General features: G+C 40.2%; 1 protein-coding gene across 1 annotated transcript in view; it reads left to right on the top strand.

Annotated features, from left to right (window-relative positions):
- Positions 1 to 27579, top strand: part of cntnap5a (contactin associated protein family member 5a) — a 188688-nt gene that overhangs the window by 2386 nt on the left and 158723 nt on the right. The window lies entirely within an intron of this gene.

Genomic DNA, 27579 nt, shown 5'->3' with positions numbered 1-27579 from the left:
TTCTGGGGTCATTCAGTGGAAACTTTTCAGACTGGATTTTGGAATTCTAACATTTTTGACCATAGCTAAAAGTAGAATTTTAATTTCACAGCATGGAGAATATGTTAGACATTTAATCTTCATGCTTCCCAGAGGAGGAACCTTTCCATTTTGGACTTCTCTCTTGACTTTCAGGCCAAAATGTCAACTTTGCACACAAGATATATAATTCCAAATTATAATCTCTCCTTCAGATTTCAACATTTTCTGTGAACACATACTAGCATGCTTTTAATGGGCTAAACATTTTTATTTTAATGACTCTATGACCCATGCTTCTCACTGCACCCTTTGCACTGAGGTAACATTTTTAGCTGTGCTGCTAAGAATAGCTAAATCATCATTATAGGGTTTATTTCACACAATATTGTTGAGTTGTGAAATATAAAAAAACAATAGGGTCATTCATAGACAGGGTACACATCCCCCTCAATATTTAAGACGTGCATTTGCCCTCCAACTTGAACCCCCAATAAAAACCTGAAAGTAGCAGAGAACTTTTATTTTGCTGATTTTTAAGACATTCTCACAATACACTGAAGCAAAAAATGCACTAATTGGTGCATAAAAATTCACCAGAATGCAGGAAATTAAGTGTATGATGCTTAAAATTTCCTGCATCCCTCTATTTCATATGTGTCCACCACAAAGTTTAAACAAAATCTGCACCCTTGAAGTTAGTCCATGAAACCTGCTCAGATCAGACCCTGAAATTGTCAGATTTTTGATCATAGCTAAATGTGGAATATTTTATTTCACAGCATGAGGAATATGCTAGACCTGCAATAAATTATATTTTGAGAGGTCAGGGGCATTTTCTTCAGAGATAAGCCTGTGATGGGTTGAAAAGATTCAAAGTAATATGGCCGAAATTCACTTTATGATCAAAGTTGACACCACACATAGCATGCAGATATATGAAAAGAAAAATGATTTATACAAATATATTTTTAAGATTTTATGTTTATTTTATTTTTTGGATAAGTTACGTTTAACAAAGAGGACTAAGACTTTATCAAAATGTTTTTTAAAGAAATCTAAACCCACCAGCATTTGAATTTGTCTTCCTCAGACTCTTAAATGATGTAATTTCCTCTTAGTGATGTCACTTAAAGGAACAGTACAATCTTTTGTTGCAGAAATAAATTGGTGTGATGGAGTAGGACTTGAAACTTATGGACACACATGAATCATGCTATTTATTTTAATTGATTTATGCATTTCCCACAAAAAGAGGGGCATTTCTACTCGAATAAAACAAAAAAATCTGAGGTTTATGCAATATTTATTGAGTGCTACCTCATGAGAAAATGACTGTAGTTTCACAGAAAACACTTCAAAATATAGAAACTGTGATTTTATTATTTTATTTTATGTTACGGCTTGCTAATAAGTACACTTTTATTTGTGTCTCTAGCCATTTACAACAGTATTGAGCTTGTTTTTCACTTTAAATATTAGGAACCCAAACTGAACATTTACAATGGAATAACCTAGTAGCACTTCAGACCTCTCCTGCTCTGTCTTGTAACGCTAAACGTTTAAAAGTGATTCCCAGCAGTGAATGAACACATTAGAGGCATGACATCATTTGATCTTTGGGTTTATCTTTGCCCTCCTGAGGGCGAGTGTGACATCGGGCCTGTGTTGGGGTTTAAGCAGTTTATGTTAAGGTGAGGAACTGAGCCAAACTGACAGCTGCATTACTCATTTATGGCAGCCCGGTGGTTCTCAAATGTGCGCAGTGATCAGGTCTGACATTTTGCACTCAGATGAAATGGTGAGATGCTCGTGGAGGTCAAAGAGCCGCTCTCATATTTACCAGTGAGAAACAAAAGGAGGGGATGCAGAGATGTGTCACGGCTGGTTTGTGTGGCCTTTGTCAGGTGGCAGCCACTTCCTGTCACAAGTCCCTCTGCACTTTTTTTTACAAAGAGACAATGACAAGTGCGTCTGCGGACACGTCAGCTTCGATCTGCCATTTTCAGCAGGAGTTAATTGATACTGTATTGGCGCGACCGTTACAGTAATTGCTTGGCAACAGAGGAGCTTTGCACTAGTGTATTGACACAACTCATTTTTTTTCCCGCCTCACACTTTTATTTTATTAACACATTACAATTCAACTTTATTTATTATTATTTTTTACCACTAGTGGTGTGTGGACACCTGCAAACCACAAGGTGCTTCACAGCAATTACAGTAGTAATAGTAAAAGGGAGAAAACAGAGAGTTGAATGCTTTCTTGAGCTTTGTATTCATATCTGTGCACCATTCCTACTGTTTTCTTTAAGACCTCACTGGCAGTGTTGACCACTTAAGCTGGAGTGGTTTTATATTTACTACTAAGATGCCCATGCATACATTACACTTACTTAACCCAGTTAAACTCAGCTGTTCAGGCATTTTTGTGGTCCGCTTCCTCGCTGTCTTGTGAGGAGTTGGCTGGGAGCTTTCTGTCTTGGTGCTTCCAGAGAACAGACCAGTCAGGGACTTTACTTGCAGTAGCTTAGAGGGCAATTAGGGACAGGCATTAATAAGGGTCGGTGATGCCATTGTCGGTCCAATTCTATATTGATTTCCTTTTTATTTCCTGATCAATTTCCTGTGTGGAAAAGAAAAAACAAAACAGGCCGTCACAGGTTTTAAGCATCAGTGCAAGTGTTTTATTACCTCTGGGTGTGAGCACAGTGCAGACAAAGGCGTGCATGTGACTCAGATGTGCCACTGTCATCATCCAAAATGGATGAAATTAGAAATTGTTCCTACGGTTTTCATTGAGGTTTTCTTAGTCAAAGAAAAAATGTGCTAAGCCTGTCTGCCTGCCTGGGGCTAATGTTATTATGACATAGGACATTTACCTCCGTGAATCCGTTACCGCCTATGTGTTTCAGCACATAGCCGGTGTTTCCACTAACTATCAACTTGAAAATATCACTTTCTCAGTGTGTTGCATGAATGCACTAAAAGAGCACATTCATTCAACATGCTCATATTTTTGGCAAACAGTGAGCTGAAAGCTTTAGTTTGCAACTTGTGAACTTGAACGGGCCCCATTCACACTTCTGACAGTTAACAACCCTCGTTTTACAGATCCTGGTATGCCAAAACAACACACAGCTACTGTTACTGCTGAAGCTAGTTCATATGGATATTTGAAAGACTTTTATGAATAAATCAGTAAAAATAATCTTACATTTATTTGCAAATGTTTCCCATCTGGTCAGAAAAAAACAAGTTCAAACGTCAGCCACATTGGCAATGCGTTTGAAAGACACATGAATCATCCGACCACACTTGGGAAATCTCTGAGTGATTGAGGATCACAAGATTTTATTTTACTAAAAAAAGAAAACAGAATAGATCAACATAAACAAGTGCATTTTTTGGGACTTGGTTCCAAATTGAAATTATGAACTGTGAACTGAACTTTGAGCAGATCTTGTGTAGTGCGAACATGTCTTTAAAATGTGTGACCGACCTGTTTCTTGGCCCACATTACTAGAGATGGAAATAGATTTTGGCATTATTGATTCTGCTTAACGGTTTGATTCTTTATCGATTCCCATATTGATCCCAGATCAATTTTCCGTGTGGTGGAGAAAAGGAGGCCCGCACACTGTTGCAACAGTCTGTCTGTTATCACCTAAAATGGATGAATTTACAGAATGTTTTACACCGTTCATTTTCTGTGAGGTTTTCTTAGTTGAAGAAAAAATGTGCTAAACCTGCCTCCGTAGTGCTAATTTTATTATAACAGGATATTTACACTCAGTAACAGACGTGCTGCTGGGTAGGGAAGCTGTGGCAGTCGCGTGTAGAGCGTCACATACATGGCATTCATGAAATTTAAGCCCACGTTGCCAAGAAAGACGTTTCAGCATATTGCTCGTCTTTCCACTATTACTTGATATGATCATTTTATGTCTTCATGAAATGAAGCGATGCTTTGGAGTGAATCTCCCACTCCAACATACCTTCTTCTTTTTGCAAGTTTCCAGCATGAGTTGAACGTCATTGTTTGCAATGTGCAACTGTCAGAAATTGCAGGATATTGGATTTTTTTTGCTGATATCCTACATGCCAGTATATAACAACTTCTTTGGCCAATAACCGATATCGATGTATCCACTTTTTTCTCTACAGAAGTTTAGCCATCATCAGATCTCTTCTGTGGTGGTATTAACATCATATTATTAGGGCTGCCCCCCGACTAAGAATTTTCCTAGTCATCCAATAGTCGTCATTTAGAACCATCAGTCAACTAGTTGCCTGCATGTTTACAATATCAATTTAATGATTAAATGTAACATTGTTAACACTGTGCTACATTACAGAGAAATACAAAACCGTACTAATGAACCTTCATTAATATAGGCCTATATTTTATCTCCAAGTGCACGTCACACGCTGAGCGAGCCGCCTGTTAATGACGCTGTGGGCTAATGGGCATGTAGCTACTTCCATGTTTCAGATGATACGTCATGTTTGTAGTCGACCAATGAAGATGAGTTTACATATCACCTTGGGTTCATCCTTCACCTTCTCAAAATGATCCCACACTTTGGATTTCCTGCCCGACATGTTATTAACTAGCCTGTGGAATAACCGCAGGTACCAGCCCTGGAATTTTTTTTACCTGAAATCCTGAGTGCAGGGCTGATCTTCCTCCAGGAGCTGTTTGTAAGTGTGTAGGCCTATTGTTTGTGGGACAGATGTAAACCTCTGGGTAGCCCTGCACTAACATGATCAACTTATCCGTATTTATCAAACTGAATATTTACAGAAGAAGGGAAAGATATCTGTCGTCTGTGATTGTTTTGTAACCTGACTCCTGTCTGACTGCTGAGTTGGAAGATATATGAACTGTGACTGTGACGTCTAAGCTGATGTTAAGGGTACTTCCAGACTGTATAATTAGACTGGCTGCTTTTTAAACCACAATGTCTCATTTACTGTTTCTACTAGGGATGTCTAGAGAACCAATATATCTGCACCAAGTCAATGCTGAAATCCTGAAACTGTAATGGTACTTGTTTTCCCCGCCTGAACCAGCCAGGCTCACAGATCATTTGTGCCTTCCTGTATCGCACTCTTGAACAAACTGGACAAAAATAACTGAACCTGTGTGTGAGGATGCAGCACCCTATGATATGTAGAGCACTTTAATGATATGTTGTGAAAGGTCTGTAATAATAGTGAGGTTCCCTGTTACTGATGTTCGGCTCTCTGGTGCTGGCGTTATTATACTTGCATGTCCACCTACCTACCTTGTCATGTATGAAACATCAAAAAGGCAATAAAACATTTCTTAAAATTGCTTTTTCTCTCCAAAAAACAGCCCAAAACCAAAAGAGATTTATTTTTCTGCAATGAAAGAGAAGAAAAATTGACAAATCCTGAAACTGGGACCAAAAATTTTTGACGATTAATTGATTATCAGATGAGTAGAGGATTCATTTTCTGTTTATAGACTAATAGTTTCAGTGCTAATGTAAATGATCTAGGTAATTATGATCCTGTCTCTCATCGCTGTTATCAAGGGATTTGGTTTTGTAGTGTTACTATCCAATATACTGATGGTGCAGCTTTCTTGTAGCTATAGAATATTTCATTTCTGCTTCACCTACTGTAGCACTCTGGGTACGCAGCCTACCGTGGCCTTGTCATAGGCCAGAGCGAGGCATCTTTTGAGGGAATATTTCCTGCTATAAGTGGAAACATGAATCTTTTGGCTGCAAGGCTTTCATTACCAGATGATATGACACTCTTCACCACAGGTCTGTGGGAGGACTATTGCTATGCTTTCAGTGTTCCCCCTCGCAGCAGGTGGAGACCGCTGCACCAGGCATCCATCTTTTATGAGCGAGAATCTGTTTCCGGTTTAGCAAAGCGCCACACACATATATTTACTTAAAATTTCATGCTTCAAGTTAGCTCAGCTAGCAGATACTTCGCAGCTAATTATTTCCCATCTGAAGCACCTGGAACGTGCTGGAGCCGTGCTGGCATCCAGCATCACAGCAGAAGTGAGGGTGTGTGAGTGTGTGTGTGTGTGTGTGTGTGTGTGTGTGTGTGTGATGGAGACTATGCAGCTGCAGATTCACTCGGCTAATGAATGTGAAGCAGGCACTCAAGGAACACCTACCGCTGTACATATTCAAGGCCTGATGAATTTATCAAAAGGTAAATGAGGCAGAGCACTGCTGTGTGACAGCACAGGCACTTTTCCTCATGTTTAAACATACAGCGCATTTCTTCTGAGAGACAAAACCCACTGGAAGGACGGTGGAGGAAGGAAGGAGCCACGGTATATACATAAACAGTATATGATTGTGTCACAGGGATTATTCTCCTCATGACCCTGAGCCCACAGAGAAGTGGTCGTACAAATCCTTTTTGGTCTGGTATGAAATTTAAAGTGAGGTTGGATGTAATTTAGAAACTGTATTTTTATGTCTTTTTATTGTAATTTATGTTGTGGTGCTCAAGGTTCATTTATTTTCATTGTACAACACAGTTGCAGAATGAAATGCAGCTGGAGTCCCTTTATGCTACACAGGAAAATAAACATTGCACAGTGCATTTCGACAGAGCCCTTGAGGGGAATTAGTGAGAAAAAACTGATAGTGAATCTTGGCTATGTTCATTTTTGCCCAGCACTTTGCATGTTGCACTAATGCAGGAGGTGCACACATTTTCCTCTTCCCCTAGGGGCTCCTTATATTTCTGTATTATATCATATTTTTTACTGTAAATAAGAAAACTGTTATTCTAGTCTGAACTAGAAGAATTAAATCTTTTGATGAACCCCACCAAAAATGAAATAAAACAGCAGGGTGGAGGGAAAAATCACTACAGCATAGTATTGCAATGTTTTTATGTGGCAATATCGTATTATCACACAGTGCCAAGTATCTTTTTTTTTAAAATTATATAAATGATTAATATTACAAATACAAATTAAACTTCAGGTAGCCGACTAGATTAATATAACCAACTGCTTTTTCAGTCCACAAGGTACATTTTGCTGCTGCAATAAATGGCTGAAGTGAGGTGAACAAAGTGAAAATTTTATCTCATCACATAAATCAGCAAATATTTTTCTTTGAGGACATCATTTATGATTGAAAAAAAGGTTATATATCGTAGTTTATTTTATTGCAATACCCAGCAACTGCAACATATTTAAAATGGCAATAATATTGTATCATGACTTAAGTATCTTGATAATATTGTATCAGGGTTTTTTCTGGTGATTCCCACCTCTATAAAAGAGATACAAATAAGTAGTGGCATCATTTTCATGCTAACTATTAGAAAAGTAGTCATCATTAAACTGGTAGCTATCATGAAAACCCTTAAATCAGTTTTAAAGATTACTGAAACACAAATGTTTCACAAATTGTCATTTTTTTAGATACTGTATATTGATATATACAGTGTGCATGTTTTATCATTGATTTGGTTTTAGTTAGTTTGCATTTTATGCGTTTGTTTTTGTTTTATTTTTTGTTTTGTTTTTTACCCTACATTTTGCACACGCTCTGTAGATGCAACACTGGAATATGTCAATGAGATGATGTGTCTAGGGTTGCAGCAGTATGCCATGAAACATTCTCGGAACCCATCGGCTGTATTCGGCATCTGACTTTCCGCAGACGGCGATACAGCCTCTGGGGGCAGACCCTGATTTTTTGGCATTCCGGTTTGATTTGGGCGGAGGAGGCGAATTTCTGTTTCCGACTTCCGTTTATATATAAGTAAATATGCTGAACCATTGCGATGGATTCAGAGTTTGCAGTGACGCCAATTATGTTCCGCCTCGTTAGTTCAACCTGGCAACAACTGCAGCCGGCTCAAATGTGTTTGATCAATATCACGCGGACTACAAACAGGCTACAACCAGAAACTAGGGCTCTTCCGCTCTTCTTCCGGAGGCAAGATCTCCGGGCTTTGCCTAAAGACTCTACATTCACTGAATGTAGAGTCTGTATAGAGACTAGCCATGAAACTATACACTGTGGTATGACAAATGGCAGTTGCTATACCGTATACATTTACTTGTCTGTTGTATTAAGAAGAAAAAAAAAAACAACCGGACGGAGAATCTCGCCTACGCAGGAGCATCTTTTTTACACAAAATTCCATTTTTAGAATGGTTTTAAGTTTCATTTACAATGATGCGTTTGTTCAGCCACAAAAAAGTACCATTTTCATTCCTATAATGTAGTGGTTCCCAACTGGTGGGTTGTGGTCCAAAAGTGGGTCACAGGTCAATTCTGAATGGACCGCAAGTGACTCAAGAACATATCAAGTTGGTAAAAACACACTTTATTTTGAAGTGCAGTGAATATCCGGCACAGAGCTTTCATTTTGAAGTGCTGTTTCCTGCTGTAGAGTGAGTGAATGATGGACAGATACTTAACAGAGACAGAAAACTAGCTCAGGGACATGGCCAAATGCAAGTATGATGCTGAATATATTAAACTGTGTGGACCTTGAACTAATGACTAAGGAGAAATCTGGACCCTGTGGCTGCACCAGTTAGGAAACACTGCTTTAAGGGTCATTGTTACTACTACTACTACTAATGATAATAATAATGATAATGATAATAATAATAATAACATTAATAAACTGTATTTATATAGCTCCTTTCATACAAGAAATGCAGCACAAAGTGCTTTACACTAAGGGCAGTATAAGCATAATGGACATAAAACAGACATGGCAATTAAATATAAATGGACATTTAATAGTTTGATGGATTAACTTATTCATAAAGTCAGATTTGTAAAACTATAAATCATAAAAGCAAGTAAGATTTTAAGAGTTGCAGCAGCGTGAAGTGTAAATAGAAAGTAAAAGCAGAGATCACAGTGTTCTTGGAGGCAAATAATTAAGTGTTAATTGTATAATAATACTGTATGCTGTGATATTTTCTAAGATGGTTATCATACCCTATAGGCCTGTCACCATAACAACCTTTGTTGGACGATATAATGTCCCAGAAATAATTGCCATAGACAATAGTACTGTCATTTTGAGACCATTTTATGCCAGTGATATAATGATAATATAATATCATAGTAATACAAGTAGACCCTTCAAAGAGCAATGAACTCTTAATTCTTGAGGATTTTCAGACGCTGGGATTGCAGTGTGAACAAATATTAGAATATCCTAAATAAATAAATGTGAGTGTGTGTGTGTGTGTGTGTGTGTGTGTGTGTGTGTGTGTGTGGAGCAGCTGAGCCCTGCCCAGTGTAAACTGCAGCACCAGAAACGACAGCAGAACATGTCTCAACATGGATATTTTTCTGTTGGTTTCGGCTTAGGCGCTGTGGCCAAGTCTTGTATTTGTCGGGCAAACGCTGCTGTCAATTCTGGCGTCATGTTGATTAAAATGTTGTTGACCTTCTTATGTAAACAAACATGCATGTAAACACAAGGGCAATATCGTACAATCTATGGACATGACCTCGATGAGTCGATAACGTTATTATCAGGACAGGCCTGGTAATTGCCAGATGTGATGGGACAAGTTTAAGCATGACAAAGAAATAAGAAATGAATGAATGAATGTTAACTGGTGCAGCTGCGGTGTTCCTATACATCTTTAATTTGAGGAGAACACTATCACTGCTGTGAAATGTTGTGTTTTGCACTTCTGGACAGTTTACTGGCTTCACTTTATGTGCAAAACCAACAAGTTTATGTTTCCATCCTGACCATCAGAGTGACTACTGTTGGAAGCTAAAGTTGAAAAGAGATCGCTCCAACAGAGGGCTTTGTATTTGTTTGGTTAAATTGCATAAACGCAAAACATTTCAGAGCACTCTGCATGATCTCTGATTGACTGCAGCTCCACAGAGACATGAAATGAAGAAACTTTTACAGTTCTTTTTTTTTTTTTTTCCATCTCGGTCAAAGCATTTTGTTTCTTCAGATGCATTCCTGTGGAGTTATTTGGCTGTGTGGTGTGGAGAAGATACGCAGACAGATGCTGCTGTCTTCACACCATTGTTTCAAGTTTTCTATTCATCATCTGAGTGCATGAGATCTTGGTAGTAAAGTTATTTACACTCCAGACAGTGTGGTATCACCGCATATGCCATTTTGTATCACAATGTTTATACATAATATGTGCAGGGGCGTAGATTTCATTTCAGCATTGGGGGACCGGTATGAAACGGGGTTTGGGGGTCCTCCATAAGAAAATTGGAGCATTAAACAGTGTGCAGTGTGTAAGATTTCATGGCATCTAGCAGACTGCAACCAGGAGCCGAAATATCCACAGAGGTTTCCTCCTCTCCAAAATAAGTGGACCAGATGATTTAAAGCAGTAAAACCACTGAATAAAGCAGTTCATGTTAAGAATCGGGGTCCTGTTGCACAAAACACCTTGGGCTCTAGTTTCCCGGCGCAGCGCGGGGTGGCGAACCCCGCTCAGAGCTAGTTTCGAGCAGCGCAACCCGAGTCGCGCTCAGTTTGGTAGTTTGGCAGACCGAGGTGCGCTGAGATGGGTGTGGCGGCACAGCAGGGGGAGGTGTCGACAGATCCAGCTTGGCGCAGTGACAGTTTTGTGCCAAAAGGCTTCGCCGAAGGTGCGCTAAAAGCTCGCCAGCTGAAACCAGGTCTACTGTCAGCGCAGGCGGAGCGCAGCCGGTGTAAGCCGAAGTTTGGCTGACCGGCGGACAGTGCACACAAGTCACCAAAACCTCACAGGCAGGTTTCCAGAATATCAGGCACATTAACGATGCAATAAATACCCAAAAACCACTATTCAATGCAACTATCTGCAATCAGCACATAAATGTATCTCTACATCGACTGTCCCGTCACATCTGATGTCAGATCAAAGGGGATTGGCACCGTTTGGCACGCGTAATGGAAACCCAACCTGATTTGATGAACACAGCTGCAAAATAATGAGTTCACATCCCTCTCAGCCAACCACAAACAGCCACAGCATCAGATAGGGAGTATATATTCAGCATTTGTCATCTTAGAAAAGTCAAAAGAAAAGAAACAGAGTGAGACTGCGAGAGAAAAAGAGAGAGCGCGCGCGCACGAGAGAATCGCAACATTGATTTACAATTGTGGTGACCTCCTCCCAGGCTACCTTTGCATCATCAGCCCGTGGAGGTCTGCTCGCAGTTCCGTATATTCGGACACTGCGAGCTTGGACCTCCCGGACCAAAACATCAGTTTCCTCCTGGGAGAAGTTTGGCCGTCTGACACTGCTGCTCTCTTCTGCCATGGCGAATTGAGTAAACTCTCATTACGCCTTCGCGCGGCGCATTAAAGGGTGAGGAGAGGGGCTCATTTGATTGGTGTGATGTGTGTAAAACCCACTCCACGCCTTCTGTCCTCCCTCTTGCGCAGGTAGGAGGGATGGAGGTGGGAAAGAGGAGTAGCTGCGCCAGGCGTACGGTGTGCCAAACTTGCAAAATCCGCCTGGCCACACCCAGTTGGCGAAGCGCAGGTGCGCTGCGCCCCCGCCTTGCCCAGTCTGCGAAACTAGAGCCCCTTAAGTTTTTCTCCTTAAGTATGACACTTACGGCTTAATTTCTCCTTAGCTGAGGAGGTTGCACAGAATCCCTGAAAAGGTTTCTTTGGTTAAGGAAAAATGTTAACTCATTTACTGCGTTAAAAGAGATTTTACAGCCGTAAAAGTTTCCACGGAGATCGTTTGTTTGCTTGGACTCGCGCTTGTGACGCCTGATATCATCTCACAAAGTTGGCTTGGAGTTAGATAGTGAAAAAATGGCAGAAGAAAAGAAGACAAGAAAACCATATTGGTCAGAGGGGGAGAAGATTGTACTTGTGGAGGAATACAATAAAAAAAAGCACAAACTATCTATACTGTAAAATCAAAAGCATATGCATCAGGTTCTCCTGGTCGCAGAACACTCTTCTCGGGGTGTGTTAGTTTTTCATTTATCACCATAAACAGTTATGTTGCAGTTAAGATAAAGTCAGAGGTCCCTTAATTTTTTTTTTTACCTTGCTTTGGTTGCTAAGGTCTTTTGTGCAACGGTCTACAGATTCCTTAAGTATAACACCAAGATATAGAGAAAACCTTGAAGACTTAAGTGAATATTTTAAAGAAACCTGAAGGAGAAGACTTGAGGGTGTTTTGTGCAATGGATTTTATTATGAGCAAACCTTAAAGCTCCAGTAGGCAACATTGTTTTGGTATAATTGAGTAAAAATTTTATAATATCCTCTAAGCATAATGTAAATCAAGTGGTCTGAGACAAACAATAGGTTTCTGCACCTCACCATGGCTCTGTGTTCAGCCTCTAAAGAATCAGTATAGTGCTGATGTGCATCAACCAATCAAAGGTCAGCTCAAACCACTGCGTTCCTATTGGCTGTTCTACTGCATAAGGGGAGAAGGGGAGAGCAAGCGGCAATGGCGAACAGTGCACCAGTTAAAATAGCTATTCCAGCATTGGCTACAACTGCCTACACGGCTAAACCCAAAAAAGGAAGACAGAACTCGGAGCCCTGGAGGGAGGGGAAGGGTGAGGTGGGGCCGGGCTCGGCTGAGGGCTCTCCGCGGAGAGCGAGAGCCGAGCCTCGGGGTATATGTGCGGGGCCGCAACGGAGGGATGGGGAGGGCTGCTGCGCGGTGAGGGAGAGCGAGGCTCGGGAGTATGTGCGGGGCCGCGAGGGAGGGATGGGGAGGGCTGCTGCGTGGTGAAGGAGAGCCGAGGCTTCCAGAGAGGGAGAAATAGAACCAAGTAGGATAAAATACTCGCGTGCTCGTCTGGTAGGAGGGGCTCAGGGCGGAGGCGAACAAAACCTAACTCAGATGAGACTCAAAAATCAACCGTTTTCAGGCTTTCTGCCTACTGCAGCTTTAACTAGGACTTGAAGGAAAACCTTAACTTAAGGTGTTTAGTGCAAGCAGCCCCAGTGTTTCTCCAATTCTGTTTGGCTTGTTAGAGATGGGCCACCAGCCCAGCACCTGCTAATGTCTGCTCACTTTTCTTTTTTAATAACTTAACATTTGAAGTCCAGGAGGTTTTTTACAGGGAGCCGATATATCTGCAGAGGTCTCTTTCTCTCCAGAACAAATGGACCCAACCATTTGTAACCCTTAAAACACAGAATTAAGCAGTTTCATGTAAAAAAAAAAATCCAATGCTGTTTGTTGCGGAGTGGCAGACACGAAAACACAAATGGCCATATGTAGAGCCAGTGTCTGGTTTGTCTGTTCTGGGCTATTGTAGCCACATGGGGGACTCAGTGGGCGAGAACACGCTCCTTATGTAGAAATAAACAACTCAGTCTTTGGTAACCACAAAAGTTCTTATTTTCAGGTGATTACACACCAAACAACACATATTTAAATTACTGTAAAACTTCAATTGAAAGCCTAGTCCCAATTAAGCGCCAAATCCCTTTTACTAGCCTGGTGTGGCTATACATTTTGACAAATAAAGGCCTGTCTCAATTAGAGGCCTGGTCTGGTTGCCAAATGGTTCATTTTTTTATGGAAGTTCTTAACTAGTATAAAACTGGGTTGTTGGCTACCTCGAATTATGTGTCCATTCCTCGATTACCCTGTAGGTTATTTATACTCCTTTAGTCTTTAAGGGTCCTCAGATCAAAAGAATCGAAAGGGTTTTTCATAAAAACTAATCCAAGTATTGTTTTTCAGGATAAAGTGGGATTCTGTCGGTTCGCCAGGTTTTATATTAATACTGGTTTAAATAAACAATTTGTTTATGTGTGAAAGGAATTAAAGGCCTGTCCTTTATAGATGCCTGTCCTAAATATAGGGCTGTTGATTTCAGTGATTTCAGCAAATGATAGCCCAGGCCCCTAATTGAAGTTTTAGGGTATATTCCATTTGTTCCACTGTACCCCCGTAAATCCTACACACTGGACCTTTAATTCCTTATGCACCAGTTTGAGCCTTTTCTTGTTAGTTTTGTCAAAAGAAAAACTTATTTTGGGGGCGGGGGGGCGAATGCTCATATTCTAAACACAGTGGGGAATGTTGCTGCTGCACCCGCCAACTCTGCTGCTATGTTAATGTGTATATAAGTCTTTATATTAAGGATTTTCTGGAACATATATTCAAATCAATCTATGGCCATGACATGAGGATATTTTCAGCAGGTTACTCTGTAAATGAAATACCTGAAAAATGTAAGTACTTATTCACAGGTGAATCTAATTGCTCTCATTTGTGTTAGGTCCAATTCATCCAGAGATATTACAGCTGTAGAAACCACAGTATGGCAACATGTTTGACAGTACACAAATGTATATCATGTCATAATATTCCTCATTATACCGCCCACCTTTAGTGGATAAGAATCTGTTAAAATGTCACGCTGCATGTGTGTTTTTCTCGTCAAGATTCAGTCTCCAGGAAGCTAATGGCACAAGAAAGCTTTTATATCGTTGTCCTCTGTGGATCCAGTGAACAGAACAAAATGCTTCTTGATTGTAATGAATAAGAAGAAAATGGACACATGATATAAGACTATTTAGAGAAATAATTTCTGCCCGCTCTCCCGGGAGCAGAGAAAAAATCTATTGTGATGAATGTGGCGCCAGTGGAGGCCTTCCCATTTCCAGCTGCATTGGTCACACAGTGATGCTGCACCAATTCCCAATCTATAGAGTGCAATGAATATGCTTCAAATAGCTGTAGAGCCTGTAAGTTCCATCCTCTATTTATTTTCAGTGTTACTGGCAGAGGGTCTGAAAGGATTATCAACACCCACTTTCTATACACCGTGCCAATAAGATTGATGCAATAATCAGCAAGGGACGGTTACAGTGATGAAAGACGAGGCCAAAGAAATGAGTCTGTTTTGAACGCTCAGACTCAGAAATAAAAAATAAAAAATTTGGTGTTAAATTAAAAAGAAAAAAAAGCAAAGCCTGCTCATACAGTAGGATTTCACATTGTGTATAGCAGAGTTTATTATTTTATATAATCACATTGTGTGATTACCTGTGAATCAGACACAGGCCTGCACTTTCACACTCTCTGATTTGATATCGATTAAGATGTAAATACAGGGATGTGGAACAAAGGTGTGTAATCTGGAGGTGCTGGTTCACAGGATCAACATGCAGAGTTAAAGAAAAGGAATCCGCACTCCTGCTACACAGAGACACGATGCAGTCTTTTTAAAAACAGTCCCAGAGCAGTGTCTCCAATTAAAGTATTGAATGTCTATGGAGAGGACATTGGTCTGGATACTAAGTTAGCGCAGAGACAAATCCTCAGAGGAGCTTTAGTTTTTCAGATACCCCTACCCAAGGTAGAACAAGACACGACCATGTTTTTTCATAATTTTTATATGTCCCCCTCATGAAAGGGTGATGAAAAATATTTTATTCAGCAAAAAGTGATAATATTGATCAATCAACCTGTATTCATTCCAAAGTCCTCAAATACCACCATGTGGTCAATTTGTGCATCAGACCAGAGTGTAGATACCCGACCCGACGGGACCCCAGGTTTCGGATAATAAATCGGTAATTTTGCTCGGGTTTGGTTCGGGTTTGGCCGGCTTGATATGCTGCTGTGTTGTGCTATGACATATTCAAGTACTGGAATTTGTTATTTATGTGACAACACCTGAACACAACACAGGTTCAGGAGTGCGCAGAACACAGGAGTGTGTGTGCTGCGCTGCTGTGCATGTGCGGCATGTTTGACTGGTTGTAACTGTCTTGAACTCGGGTCGGGTTCAGTCAGGAAAAAGCACCCCGTGCCGCGGTCTACATCAGACATCGAAGAAAAAGTATCCTAATGCAGCTTTATTGGTATGATACGTTGTCAGGCAGCATCAGTTAAAGGGATAGTGCACCCAAAAATGAAAATTCAGCCATTATCTACTCACCCATATGCCGGTGGAGGCCCTGTTGAAGTTTTAGAGTCCTCACATCCCTTGCGGAGATCGGCGGGGGGAGCGGCTAGCACACCTAATGGCAGACGGCGCCCCAGACTAACGTCCAAGAACACAAAATTGAATCCACAAAGTATCTCCATACTGCTCATCCATAGTGATCCAAGTGTGCTGAAGCCCCGACATAAAAAGTTGTTAAGAAAAACATCATATGAACTCTGTTTTTAGCCTCACTGTAGCCTGTAGCTCTGACTGCTTCTCTGTGCTCCGCGCTCACGTGTTCGCGCTCAGGGTGATCAGTCTCTGTTGTCCAGATTGTCAAGTGCAGGCATCGCCAATTCCCAGTCTGAGCAGCAAAGACTTTCCTCATCCGTTGGCATTGCTTTGCATTTGAAACAACTACACCACCAGGTTTCCAGTGCTCGACTCCGGTATTCTGCGGCTGGCTGAGGGTTAGGCTCATGAGCTGCGGCGGCTGCTTCGTCCAGTAGCCTGAGTTCCGTCCATATACTCGGGCTCAAATAAATACGGCTCAACAAAGAAATGCTGTTCCTCCTCAGTTTCAAAGTCTTCAGACGTGTTGGGCTGTCCTTTGCTAAAAGACCGAAGTGCAAATTATCTTTTAGCTACTGTGGTTACTGTTGTCTCTCCCTGCGGTGCACGTGTCACGTGATGTAAACACGGGTGAGCAAAGCTCATGCTTTCGCTGGTCTCACGCAGGCGCGAACACGTGAACGCGGAGCACAGAGAAGCAGTCAGAGCTACAGGCTACAGTGAGGCTAAAAACAGAGTTCATATGACGTTTTTCAAAACAACTTTTTATGTCGGGGCTTCAGCACACTTGGATCACTACAGATGAACAGTATGGAGATACTTTATGGATTCAATTTTGTGTTCTTGGACCTTAGTCTGGGGCGCCGTCTGCCATTCGGTGTGCCAGCCACTCACCCCGCCGATCTCCACAAGGAATGTGAGGACTCTAAAACTTCACCAGGGCCTCCATCGGCATATGGGTGAGTAGATAATGGCTGAATTTTCATTTTTGGGTGCACTATCCCTTTAATAACGCCACTAGATGGCGTGAATTTTATACACCACCAAACAACAACGCAGTTTAAAGACCAGAAGAGTCCGTGTAGGGACCTGGAAAAGGTCGCCACCAGACAACAGCGTAATTCAAAGCACCTGGAAAAGTCCCGATAAAGACCTGGAAAGGTTGTTACCAGACAACAAGGTAATTTAAAGACCTGGAAAAGTCCTTTTAGGGACCAGGAAAAGGTCAACAACACAATTTTAAGTTCCTATAGGGACTTTTCCCGGTCTTTAAATGACGTTGTTGTACATTACGTTGTCTAGTGGCATTGGTAACTGACAGCGCCTGAGAACATATCAAACCGCCACAAAGGATACCTGTTTTTTATCAGTGGGTAGGGTGGATGGGTCAAACAAGACCAGACTTTCACCCAGGAGGCTGGTGTTTGCTTCCTGTATGGATGTAGAGCCAAACCATGATGTATTGTTCCAAACCTTATCAGGTGAGTTTGTTGCGCAGTTAAATAAAGGTGAATACTCTATGTTTATTTTGAAAAAGACTATGTGCATCCAACAAGCAGAATCTGTACGTTCCCTGTGATTTCCGGTGAGCATTTTGAGAAGACACAATGCATGTAACAGGTGTAACAATAACAGACACACCCAGGATACCTAGCGTGTCATATACTGTATATATGTGAAAGTCCACTGTCCAAGAGGTGATATTTGACAAGTTGGGAGTGAGAACATGTTGGATCAAGGTAGAAAGGTAGAAAGGTAGAAAAAGTGCAGAATAAAACCACTCTGAAGATGAGGGGGGACCCACTTAATCTCATGTAATATTTTGTCTGATATTGGTCCTGATATCTGCCTCGATCTCAAGGCAGTCTGAATGTATTGAAACATGTCTTTATTATAACACTAAAGGTAACTTGTCTGAAAAGGGTGTCTGTGTGAAAGTTCTGCCTACGACAGTTTTGTATTTAAAAGCCTCTAAACTTTACTAAAGGTACTTCAGGGGGCTATGTTTGCACAGTTAAATGGTGAATGTACTTGCACTTGTATAATACTTTTCTCGTCTTTCAACCACTCAAAGTGCATTCACACTACTTGTCTCATTCACCCATTCACACACTTCACACGCTGGTGGCCGAGGGCAGCACACAAGGTGCCACCTGCTACTTGGTTTTAAACATTTAAACGCATTCACACCTCAATGGCACAGCCACTGGGAGCAATCTGGGGTTACGTGTCCTGTCCAGGGATACTAAGACATGCAGACTGGAGGAGCCAGGGATTTAAACGCCATCTTCCGATTACTGGATTAATGTCAGTTCAGTAATTACTTTTTAAACACATAATACATGATAGAAAACACTTGTTGAAAATGTGAAAAGACCAGAAACTATACGGTACTGAATTGTGGCGTTGGACTGTTTCTTTTTCACCATTTCTGTGTCCAGGATTTTTGTAGTGGGCCTGAAATCGTGGCCTGATGGCGCACTGGAGCCACCCTTAACGAAACCATAACTTTAGAGCTCATAACTAGGGATAGACCGATATGGATTTTTTAGGGCCGATGCCGATACCGATTTTTTTCCATCACCCTTAGCCGATGACGGATTATGGACTGCCGATTTTCTTGAGCCGATATTTGGGGCCGATACTGCTTTTGCTCCCTCAATTTACATCAAAAAAATGACACAATGATAACAAATATTACAGGTCTCAAGTTTAAAATAAGAAACATTTATTGAACAGTAAAAAATACTAAAACAAGATGGAAAGTTGAGGTAGAACAGGTAGAATATTATTATTATTATTATACATTCAAATAAAAAAAAGAGTTCAGTGTTCTTAAATCTTCCAGTAATGTCTTTATAAAATAAACAAATATTTAAGCTGAAGCATAAATAAAACAATAACTACTGTACACAGTAGGATTCGCTGCATGTGCGCTGCAGGGTCTTCCAGCAACACAGAGCTGCCCGTGGATGCCTGTCTGTAAATCATGCCAGGGAAAAATAAATCCGCGAACCCACGCACGTATCGGCTGATGCCGATACAAGTAAAAAACTCAAATATCGGCCCGATATATCGGCCGGCCGATGTATCGGTCTATCCTTACTCATAACATCAGCATCATCTCATTTATCCCATTTGTGAGTGGTGAGTTTGATCAACACCACAAGCTCTTGTAGCTCTTTAAGTCTGATTAATACGTAAACAACTCTGATCAATGCCGCAGTCATTGCCACTGCGTTAGCTGCTAACAGGAGTAAGACACTCAAAGCTTTACTATTTACGATACTGTTACCTCTTTAAGATAATGTAGATTATTCTTATTTCCATACTCCCTATTCAATCTCTGCGTAATTTCCTACAACTTATAAGATACAAACACTGCTCCAACCTTGTCTGCTGGTCTCGCTGTGATCAGAGGCATCGTGTTTTCGGGATGTCTGTCCGTCTGTACGTGAAAGCAATATCTCAAGAACGCCTTGAGGGAATTTCTTTTATTATCACAAATGTCTACTTGGACTCCAAGATGACCTGATTAGAATTCAGTGGTCAAAGGTCACTGTGACCTTATAGACGTCTCAATCTAAATAAAGCCTTGAGGGAAAACCCTCAAATTTGACACAAATGTCCACTTGGATTAAAGGATGAAATGATCAGACAGGGTGTCTACAGGTCCTTAAAAGGTCTTAAAATGTCATATGTTACAACAATAAGTCATTAGATAGTCTTAAATTTGAATTTGTGAGATCTTAACTACTGCAAACACTTTATCCAATTTCATTCATCTATTTTTTTTAATTTCTTTTTGTGAAAGTGAGTGAAGCCTTTCTATGTAAAAGTCCACATTTCTAATGCTACAAATCCTTGAAAAATTATAATACCGTCATTTTACTTCACACTTGCAATTACTTGTTGGCAAAATGTAGATTGACATTACTAACTCTGTTAACTATATTCCTGCATAGCACTTACCTTTGCACAAGACCATATTATACTACTTGTCCTAAATCTAATCTAATCTGTCCTAAATTTGGTTTAAACGTTGTCTTGAACTGGTCTTAAAAAGCATTTAATTTAACTGTCTGATCCCTGTAGACACCCTGTTACAATTTGGTGGTCAAAAGTCGCGATAACCTGACAAAACATTTTTGACCATGACTTCAGAATTCATCCGCTAATTACAACAAAACTTCACACAAATGTCAAACAGGATAAAAAGACAACATTTTATATCCAAAAGGTAAAAGGTTAGCGTCAATGTGACATCATAGTGGTCTGCAAAAACACTTCTCTGGTGATTATTCAACACCGTATCTTAGGCACAGAAGGGGAGACATTTGGTCTGATACTGAATCAGTGACTCTAATCTTGTGTCCACCTTAAAACTGTGATTGTATAGATCTGTGCTGCCGAATTGAAGATGTGAGTGAAGCATCCATGTTTTCACAGACTTGGATGTGAAGTGTGTGTGCAGCTTGACTTGTTGGCGGAGGCATACAAACAAGAGGTGGTAATCCTGGTTGTTAACGTTAGTTTCTGGGCTGTGAAAATGGAGGGGTCCAATACTGCCTTTTCAGCGGAAGACATTTTACATGTCACAGCAGGAAAACACATAATGAATTAACGATGGCTGAATTCCATTTCACTGTTCTGGTTTCAGGGTCCTGGTACTGTGTTCAATGTCACACTCAAACTCACTGTTTGAATAGAACAGAGCCATTATTAGTGTCATTAGTAATGCCTGTGGGTTTCTGTGATAGCCCAAAATGTCTGCTGTGAAAAGGGTTTGTAGTGCTTTCTAGAAAAGTGAAGGAGACATGTTCCCTGTGCCTTCCACCTTAAATTAGGCCCCTGCTGGTAGTCGTCTATCAGTCTATATACTCACAGTATGTCCATATGGTTTTACTGTGTGTTGTTGTTGTGGCTTCTCCCGCCTGTTGCAGCAGCTTTGAACAAATAAATATCTCAAAACAGATGGAGGGCAGCAGCGTGACACAGTCATCATATCTATAAATGTGTCTTGTCTTGAGTGACTGCCCATGCACGTCCACACTGACATACGGAGCGCAATATAAAGCTATAAGACCAGAACTCAATCAACTTCTCGCACTGGTGTGAAACTCCCTGAACTTTTTATTCCTTCTAGGAAAAAAAAAAGCGGTTACAAAAGCCTCTTTTTTAAAAAATCCATACCTCTTCATGAGAAACCACTCTCTCCGCAGATGTTTTCCTCTTGTCTCCACCAAAGTCGGACTACTAAATCGATATTGGTTCTTTTTACTCGGAAGTAAATGCTTTTATAGATATCTTTATATCCAGATGATACCTGATTTCAATTAAGCCGTATTTTAAAGCAGACTGCCCACTTTGCCACAGAGGCACGAGCAATGAAATCGCACTATTAGCACTCTAGTGTTACCCTATTTCATAAATTCAACCCTGAAACCACAAATATTTGAAGTTATAACCAAGATATTTGCCCCTAATTGGTACTACCTTTGTAATTACCACAGCAGCACCAATTACTGCCCTTTGTTAACAAGATTATTAGCTTGTCTTCACCAATCTGTTTTGTAAAATGCTCCAGGAAATCCTGCAGAAAATTAACACAAATCCTGCTTCACTACACCCCTGAATGAGAGTTGAATAATTAATGTTTGGCAGATGAGATGTGTGTAATCACTAAAGCTGTCGATCGCCCAGTAAAACATCCCGCAGGCTGCCTGTAAATGCTTATAGGTCCCTTTAGATTATATGCAGTGTTCAGAGAAATGAAGTGCTACAGTAAACCGCGCCGTGCTTCTCAATCATTTGTATCGACGCGCGCTTCCTTGAATTCAGCCAGCATTTGGGACTAATTGTCAGCCGATACCTCGGCTCGACTCGGGCCATGGCCGTGCAGAGGTCACTGAGCCCCAAAGCCTGTTAGTGCATGCAAGGTATCATATGAAGCTTCATCGATACCACACAGAGGTCTGAGGCCGCTCTGTTACCAGATACTATCACTGCACCCTTTGATATTATTGACTCTGTGGTCTGTGTTGACTGAACCTGTGCACCCTCCAACAGACTGCCTTTGCTCCTGTGGTGTTAATCACTGCTGTAAAGGTGAATTATTTGGTTTTAAGTGTTTCTATAGTCGCAAATTACCATGATTTATACATATTGACCGTGCGGATTATTTACATTTTTCTAAGAGTGTGAACATGTGTTGTGCAGAGGTTGTTTTGACGTGTTTATTTACAGAATAAAACCAAACCATTAGCATAACTGTGTTTGATCAATACCAGTGAAGTAATGGTTGAAGTGGGGAATATTGAAGTCACTAATTCCGTGCTTTTAATAATCTCTTTCTGGCGTGTCGACTCTGTTCTGAGGCATTAGTCAAAATAATTACTCACACAACATTAATAGATGACAACTTTGATAAATCGCTCAGCTCATTTATCAGCTAGAAATTACAAACTGTGTGTTTCACAGTCCTGTGGATTTATGCTTTGAGGGGTTGTTTTTTGGACTTTTTCAGAAAAACTGAGCTGTTTGAAAACATACAGCTGTGGTAACTTTTTAAAGGCATTTAAGGTTTTACCATCCCAATTTGTTGTGTTTCAGATTGAGTTTAATGCTAATGCTTTCCTCAGTTTTATCCTTATCTTTTATTTGCAGTTTGCTCTCCTTTGACCGCCATGTATGTATGAATAAATGCATGAATAATCTGTTAATTGAAAAAAGAAGCTAAATTGTTAAAGCAAATAAAACATCATTTGCAGCCCACTACACAAATACCAGCTGCTTTTTCAGCTCTGCGCTGACGGAGGACTTAATGTGCAAGGACACACACATGTCGGCTCTCAGAGATCCATTGTAGTTATTCAGGATTTAAAGTTATTTTTCTGAGACTTTACTGTGAATAAAAAGGACTGGCAGAATATTAAAGCAAACATTTAAATCTGTTTTATTGAAACAAGCATGTATACTTTGCAAATATTACAACATGAACTCCTTCTTGTCGTGGATCAACTGCTTTTATTCAGGGGTTATAAGCAGTGGTGGGAGAGGAATGCAAATCCTTTGCTGAAGTAAAAGTAAAAATGCATTCATTTAAAAGTCTTGTCCATTACAAGTACAAGACATCTAGATTGATTTTTAATGTGAATACAGGCTCTTACATAAAATATCCATCACTACATACAGGTTACAGGTGCAGAGAACAGGACTAATATGTATTTATTACACTCCTATTATATAAATATATACATTAAAACAACCGTTCAGATTTTTTTGAAGTGGGGTGTGTGAGGTAGTTGTCCATAGTCTGTGTATTACATACAGTAGATGACAGTCAGAGGCTGAGAATGGAGCCTATTGCTGTTGATGGGGGCAGCAGCTAAACTGTCTACCTTATTTTATTTTATTTTACTTTATTTTATTTTTTTTGCACACACATAAAACGGCATAAAATCTGAATAGTAAAAAAGGAAATGTGTTGGGAGAGGTCAAGAAGCCAGAGGCTTATTCAAATGGACCTGCTCTCAACTTTAGGAGAAAAACAGACAATGACAACAAAAGAGACAAAAGTAGACAAAAGAACTAAACTAACATTATACAGAAAATACAACAAAGGATAAGTGATAGCAGGAGGCACACTGAGCAGTCAGTGAAAAATAAACGAGTAATGTATAAAATAATGGACGTAGTCACCAGCATTGTGGACACCCATTTTGAAGCCTTGAGTTTGGCATTTTGGTCGTCGCCATCTTGGATTTTTAGAGCCAGAGGTGACCATATTTGGACAAAGGGGTGGAGATTACACAAACACTAGCTGTTAGCTTGGTTAGCACAGTGCATTTACAGCTATGGTTAATGGTGATAATGCTAATTTTAGCTAGCAAAAACATGCTTAAAACCATTAAAACAAAACAAATCGGAAAAATTCAAAACCTAACTTCTTAGAGGGTCTTTTAGTACAATTAAACTCTGAACAAGACTCGTTTAGGTTCTAGGGCTGCCACTTATGATTATTTTCATTGTTGACTAATCTGTCGATTATTTCTTTGATTAGTCGACTAATCATTTCATCGAAAAATGTGTTAAAATGTTGAAAAATGTCGGTCTGTCTCGCCCAAACCCTCTAATCTGATCTAATGTCTTGTTTCATACTCACGCCAAAGGGTTTTAGTTCACTGTTACGGGAGAGTGTATAAAGCTGCCAATATCTGAACGTAGGAAACTGTAGTAAGAGTATTTTGGGGTACTTTTATAGTACTTTTCTATGAAAAATGACTCAAACCGATTAGTCGACTAATAAAATAGTCACCGATTATTTTAATGGTCAATTAGTCATCGATTAGTCAACTAATCGTGGCAGCCCTATTAGGTTCCCAAAATGTTATAATTAACTATCATGAACTAAGCGACAGCCACAGCTATACTGGGGTTGCACCAAGGTTAGGTTACCTAATTTTCCGTGGCACCCACCTGTCACTCAAAAAGCGGCCAAGCTCTTCATTCTGAAGAACTTGAAGTCTTAATAACATTTAAAAGAGTGAGTTATTTAAAAATTCAGTGCAGTTGTCATGAATGTTCAAATTAGCTATAGTGACCAAAATCGTTTTTGTACCAGGCTGTAAACATGTTTATTTCTGCTGTAAAGTTTGACATTTTAACATGGAGGTCAATGGGGATTGACCCGCTTTTAGAGCCAGCCTCAAGTGGCCATTAGAGGAACTGCAGTTTTTGGCAGTTCTTCGTTGGCTTGAGCAAAACATATTTTAGCTACCTAAAAAAAATCAGTGTCAGTTTCAGTGTACGCTATATATAGAATATATATATTAACTTGCCATAAGACAGGCCTTTCCGACAGGGAACTGAAGTGAACTCTTGCATTAGCTTCATTCTGCAGCCCTGGAGGTTGCCACTTGAAAATGTATTCTAACCACCTAAAAAATTCCAATGTCAGTTCCAGTGTATGCTATATATATATTAGTGTTGCACGGTATACCGGTACTAAAATAGTACCCCGGTACTAGAGTATTCCAAACGGTACTATACTGCATTTGGAAAATACCGGTACTTTTTAAATTGATTCAATTCATTAATTTATTTAATTCATTTATGCACACAAAAGCCTTCCTTGTTCCTATTGGAGCACAGATTGCACAAGTGGTGTGTATGACAACACCTGTATCAACATTCGCAGCTGGTGCACGTGAAAAAAGACAAGAGAAAGTCTGCCTCGCAAAGGGAGACAACATGAGACAACACAAACTTGGTGAAACATTTGAGCAACCAAACTGTGACGTCCGTATCGAGGTACTTACCGAACCATGATTTTTTGGTACCGTTACACCCTTACTATTTATTGTTCTAAAGGTTTGTATCCAAAAGGACTTTTCCTTAGGAAAAGTACCGAAAAGTATCGAAATTCATATTGGTATCGGTACCGAAACAAAGATTTTGGTATCGTGACAACACTAATATATACATATATATATATATATATATACATATATAAGTATATATAAGTTGTGTGGTGGAGGCTTTGAAGAGAGCGCAGACTATACAGACACTGGCTATAGATAAGTATCTGTGTCTTTAAGGTGTAAACAGCATTTTAATGGTATATTTGGTCATGTTTTGCATACTTATTTGTAATTAATCTATCACAATCATATATTTTTCTTGATCTACAAAGTACCTTTAGCTGTGAAATTAATGTAAATGAGCAAACCGTGCAGTATGTCCACTAAATAATTACATACAATGGAAATACTCCAGTGAAGTACAAGTGCATCAGGAATATGTGCATATATGTACTTAAATTCCATCAACATTTAAGTCACCTACTCTGAGCGATCGACCGAAGCGTCTGCTACAGATCAGTAAACCAATCATCAGTTTCCCTCTGCCTCATTTAAGCAACTATGATTACCTCAGCACACCTCTGTGACACAGTGACGATATTGTGTGTGTCAGTTACAGGCCGCTGAGACCTGTTGGTGTCACTTAAAATTTCTACAACACCCAAAGTCTCGGGAGATGCTATATGTGAGCTGCAGTCTGATTTTTTGCAGCTGTAACTTTAATCACACGAGTTTGATGCACCCAGAGAAGAGGATCAGGTCAGATGGAGGAGTCTGCTCCCCTCCGCTCTACCCTTGGACTATCTCTATTGCATGTTCTATTTTTAGGAAATCCCTTTGGCATTTTCTCATATCCCAACTGTTTGTACATTCCCTGACTCGATATCCAAGAGGAAACTCAGGCTTCCTCATATCTGGTAAGCCGTGTTTATTTGATTTGGGCGTGTAGTTGTCTTCAGGTGTGATTATGCCTCTGCAACTAGAGCTTAAAATATCCAGCCCATGTGTGCTACAAATGGCACTTTGTTGTGATAATTGAGTTTGATTTCTTTGTGGAGCACCATCTGTTTGTGCATTCAGGTTAAGGCGGGCCTGCTAATGAGCAGAGAAGAGCATTGGAAAAAGGGCTGTATGTACAGTGCGGTTGAGTCGATACACCAACAAACACTGCATTTAATGTAGTGCTGGAAAGTGACGAAGTACATCCACACAAGAACTGTACTTAAAAACAGATTTGAGGAGCTTGCACTTTACAGGATTATTTCTCCTTAACGTGGCTATGTACTTGTAATCCAACATATCTTAGAGACAAATATTGTACTGTTAACTGCACTACATTTATCTGACAGCTTTAGTTATAAAATATATATTGGTCTCTTCAGAAAATAAGAATATCTCTAAGGGTGCTTTCTCACCTGCCCTGTTTGGTTCGGTTCATTCGAGCTCGAGTTGTTTGCCCCCTCAGTGCGGTTCATTTGGGCAGGTGAGAACACAGCAATCACACTCCAAAACACCACCAAAACAACTGGACCAAGACCTTCTTGAAGAGGTGGTCTCAGTCCGGTTCGTTTGTGGTGAGAACGTGTTCCGACCTGGATCTGAACCAGCTGCAGTCACATGACATATTGTTTGGGTTAAACATGAGCATGTTACAGTCCTGGAGGATTATTAATGTGCACCTCCTCCTGTACTGCCTTAATATGCACATTCAGCACATCCAATGCATCAAAACATTGTTTTCTAGTTGGAGCCGCGCCTCGTTTTCAAACTGTATGGTTTGACTAAAATGAACAATGACAGCAATATAGTCCACGATGAGCAGCGCTAAAATCAACCTGCGTAGTTGTCCCTCCATTGTGACATTAGAAAGTGTCACATTTATCTTGCAAGTGTACTCTTCTTCAACGTTTGCTTTACTTCCTGGATTTTTCCCACATGGAAATTCTGACCAATCAAGAGCAGCTTTCTCACACAAGGCATTTGATCTGGTCCTCTTGTAAATGCTGCCGTGAGAACACGAACCAACTCTAGGCAATTATACAACTTTGGAACAACATTAGTCCCTGATTCAGATTCAGCAGTGTTGGGTAGTAACAAGTTACATGTATTTAAATTGTACAATAAATGTAATTGTATTCATTTTCAGAAGAAATACATATGTAACTAAAATATTGGTGATTACATCCTTTCGATAAATGTTTATTTAACGTTTAGTAGCAAAAACTGTTCGT

This window comes from Epinephelus lanceolatus, chromosome 14 (genome assembly GCF_041903045.1).
Source record: "Epinephelus lanceolatus isolate andai-2023 chromosome 14, ASM4190304v1, whole genome shotgun sequence".
NCBI classification, from domain to species: domain Eukaryota; kingdom Metazoa; phylum Chordata; class Actinopteri; order Perciformes; family Serranidae; genus Epinephelus; species Epinephelus lanceolatus.
Note: the sequence above shows the minus strand (reverse complement) of the source record. Positions and strands in the feature narration are given on the sequence as shown.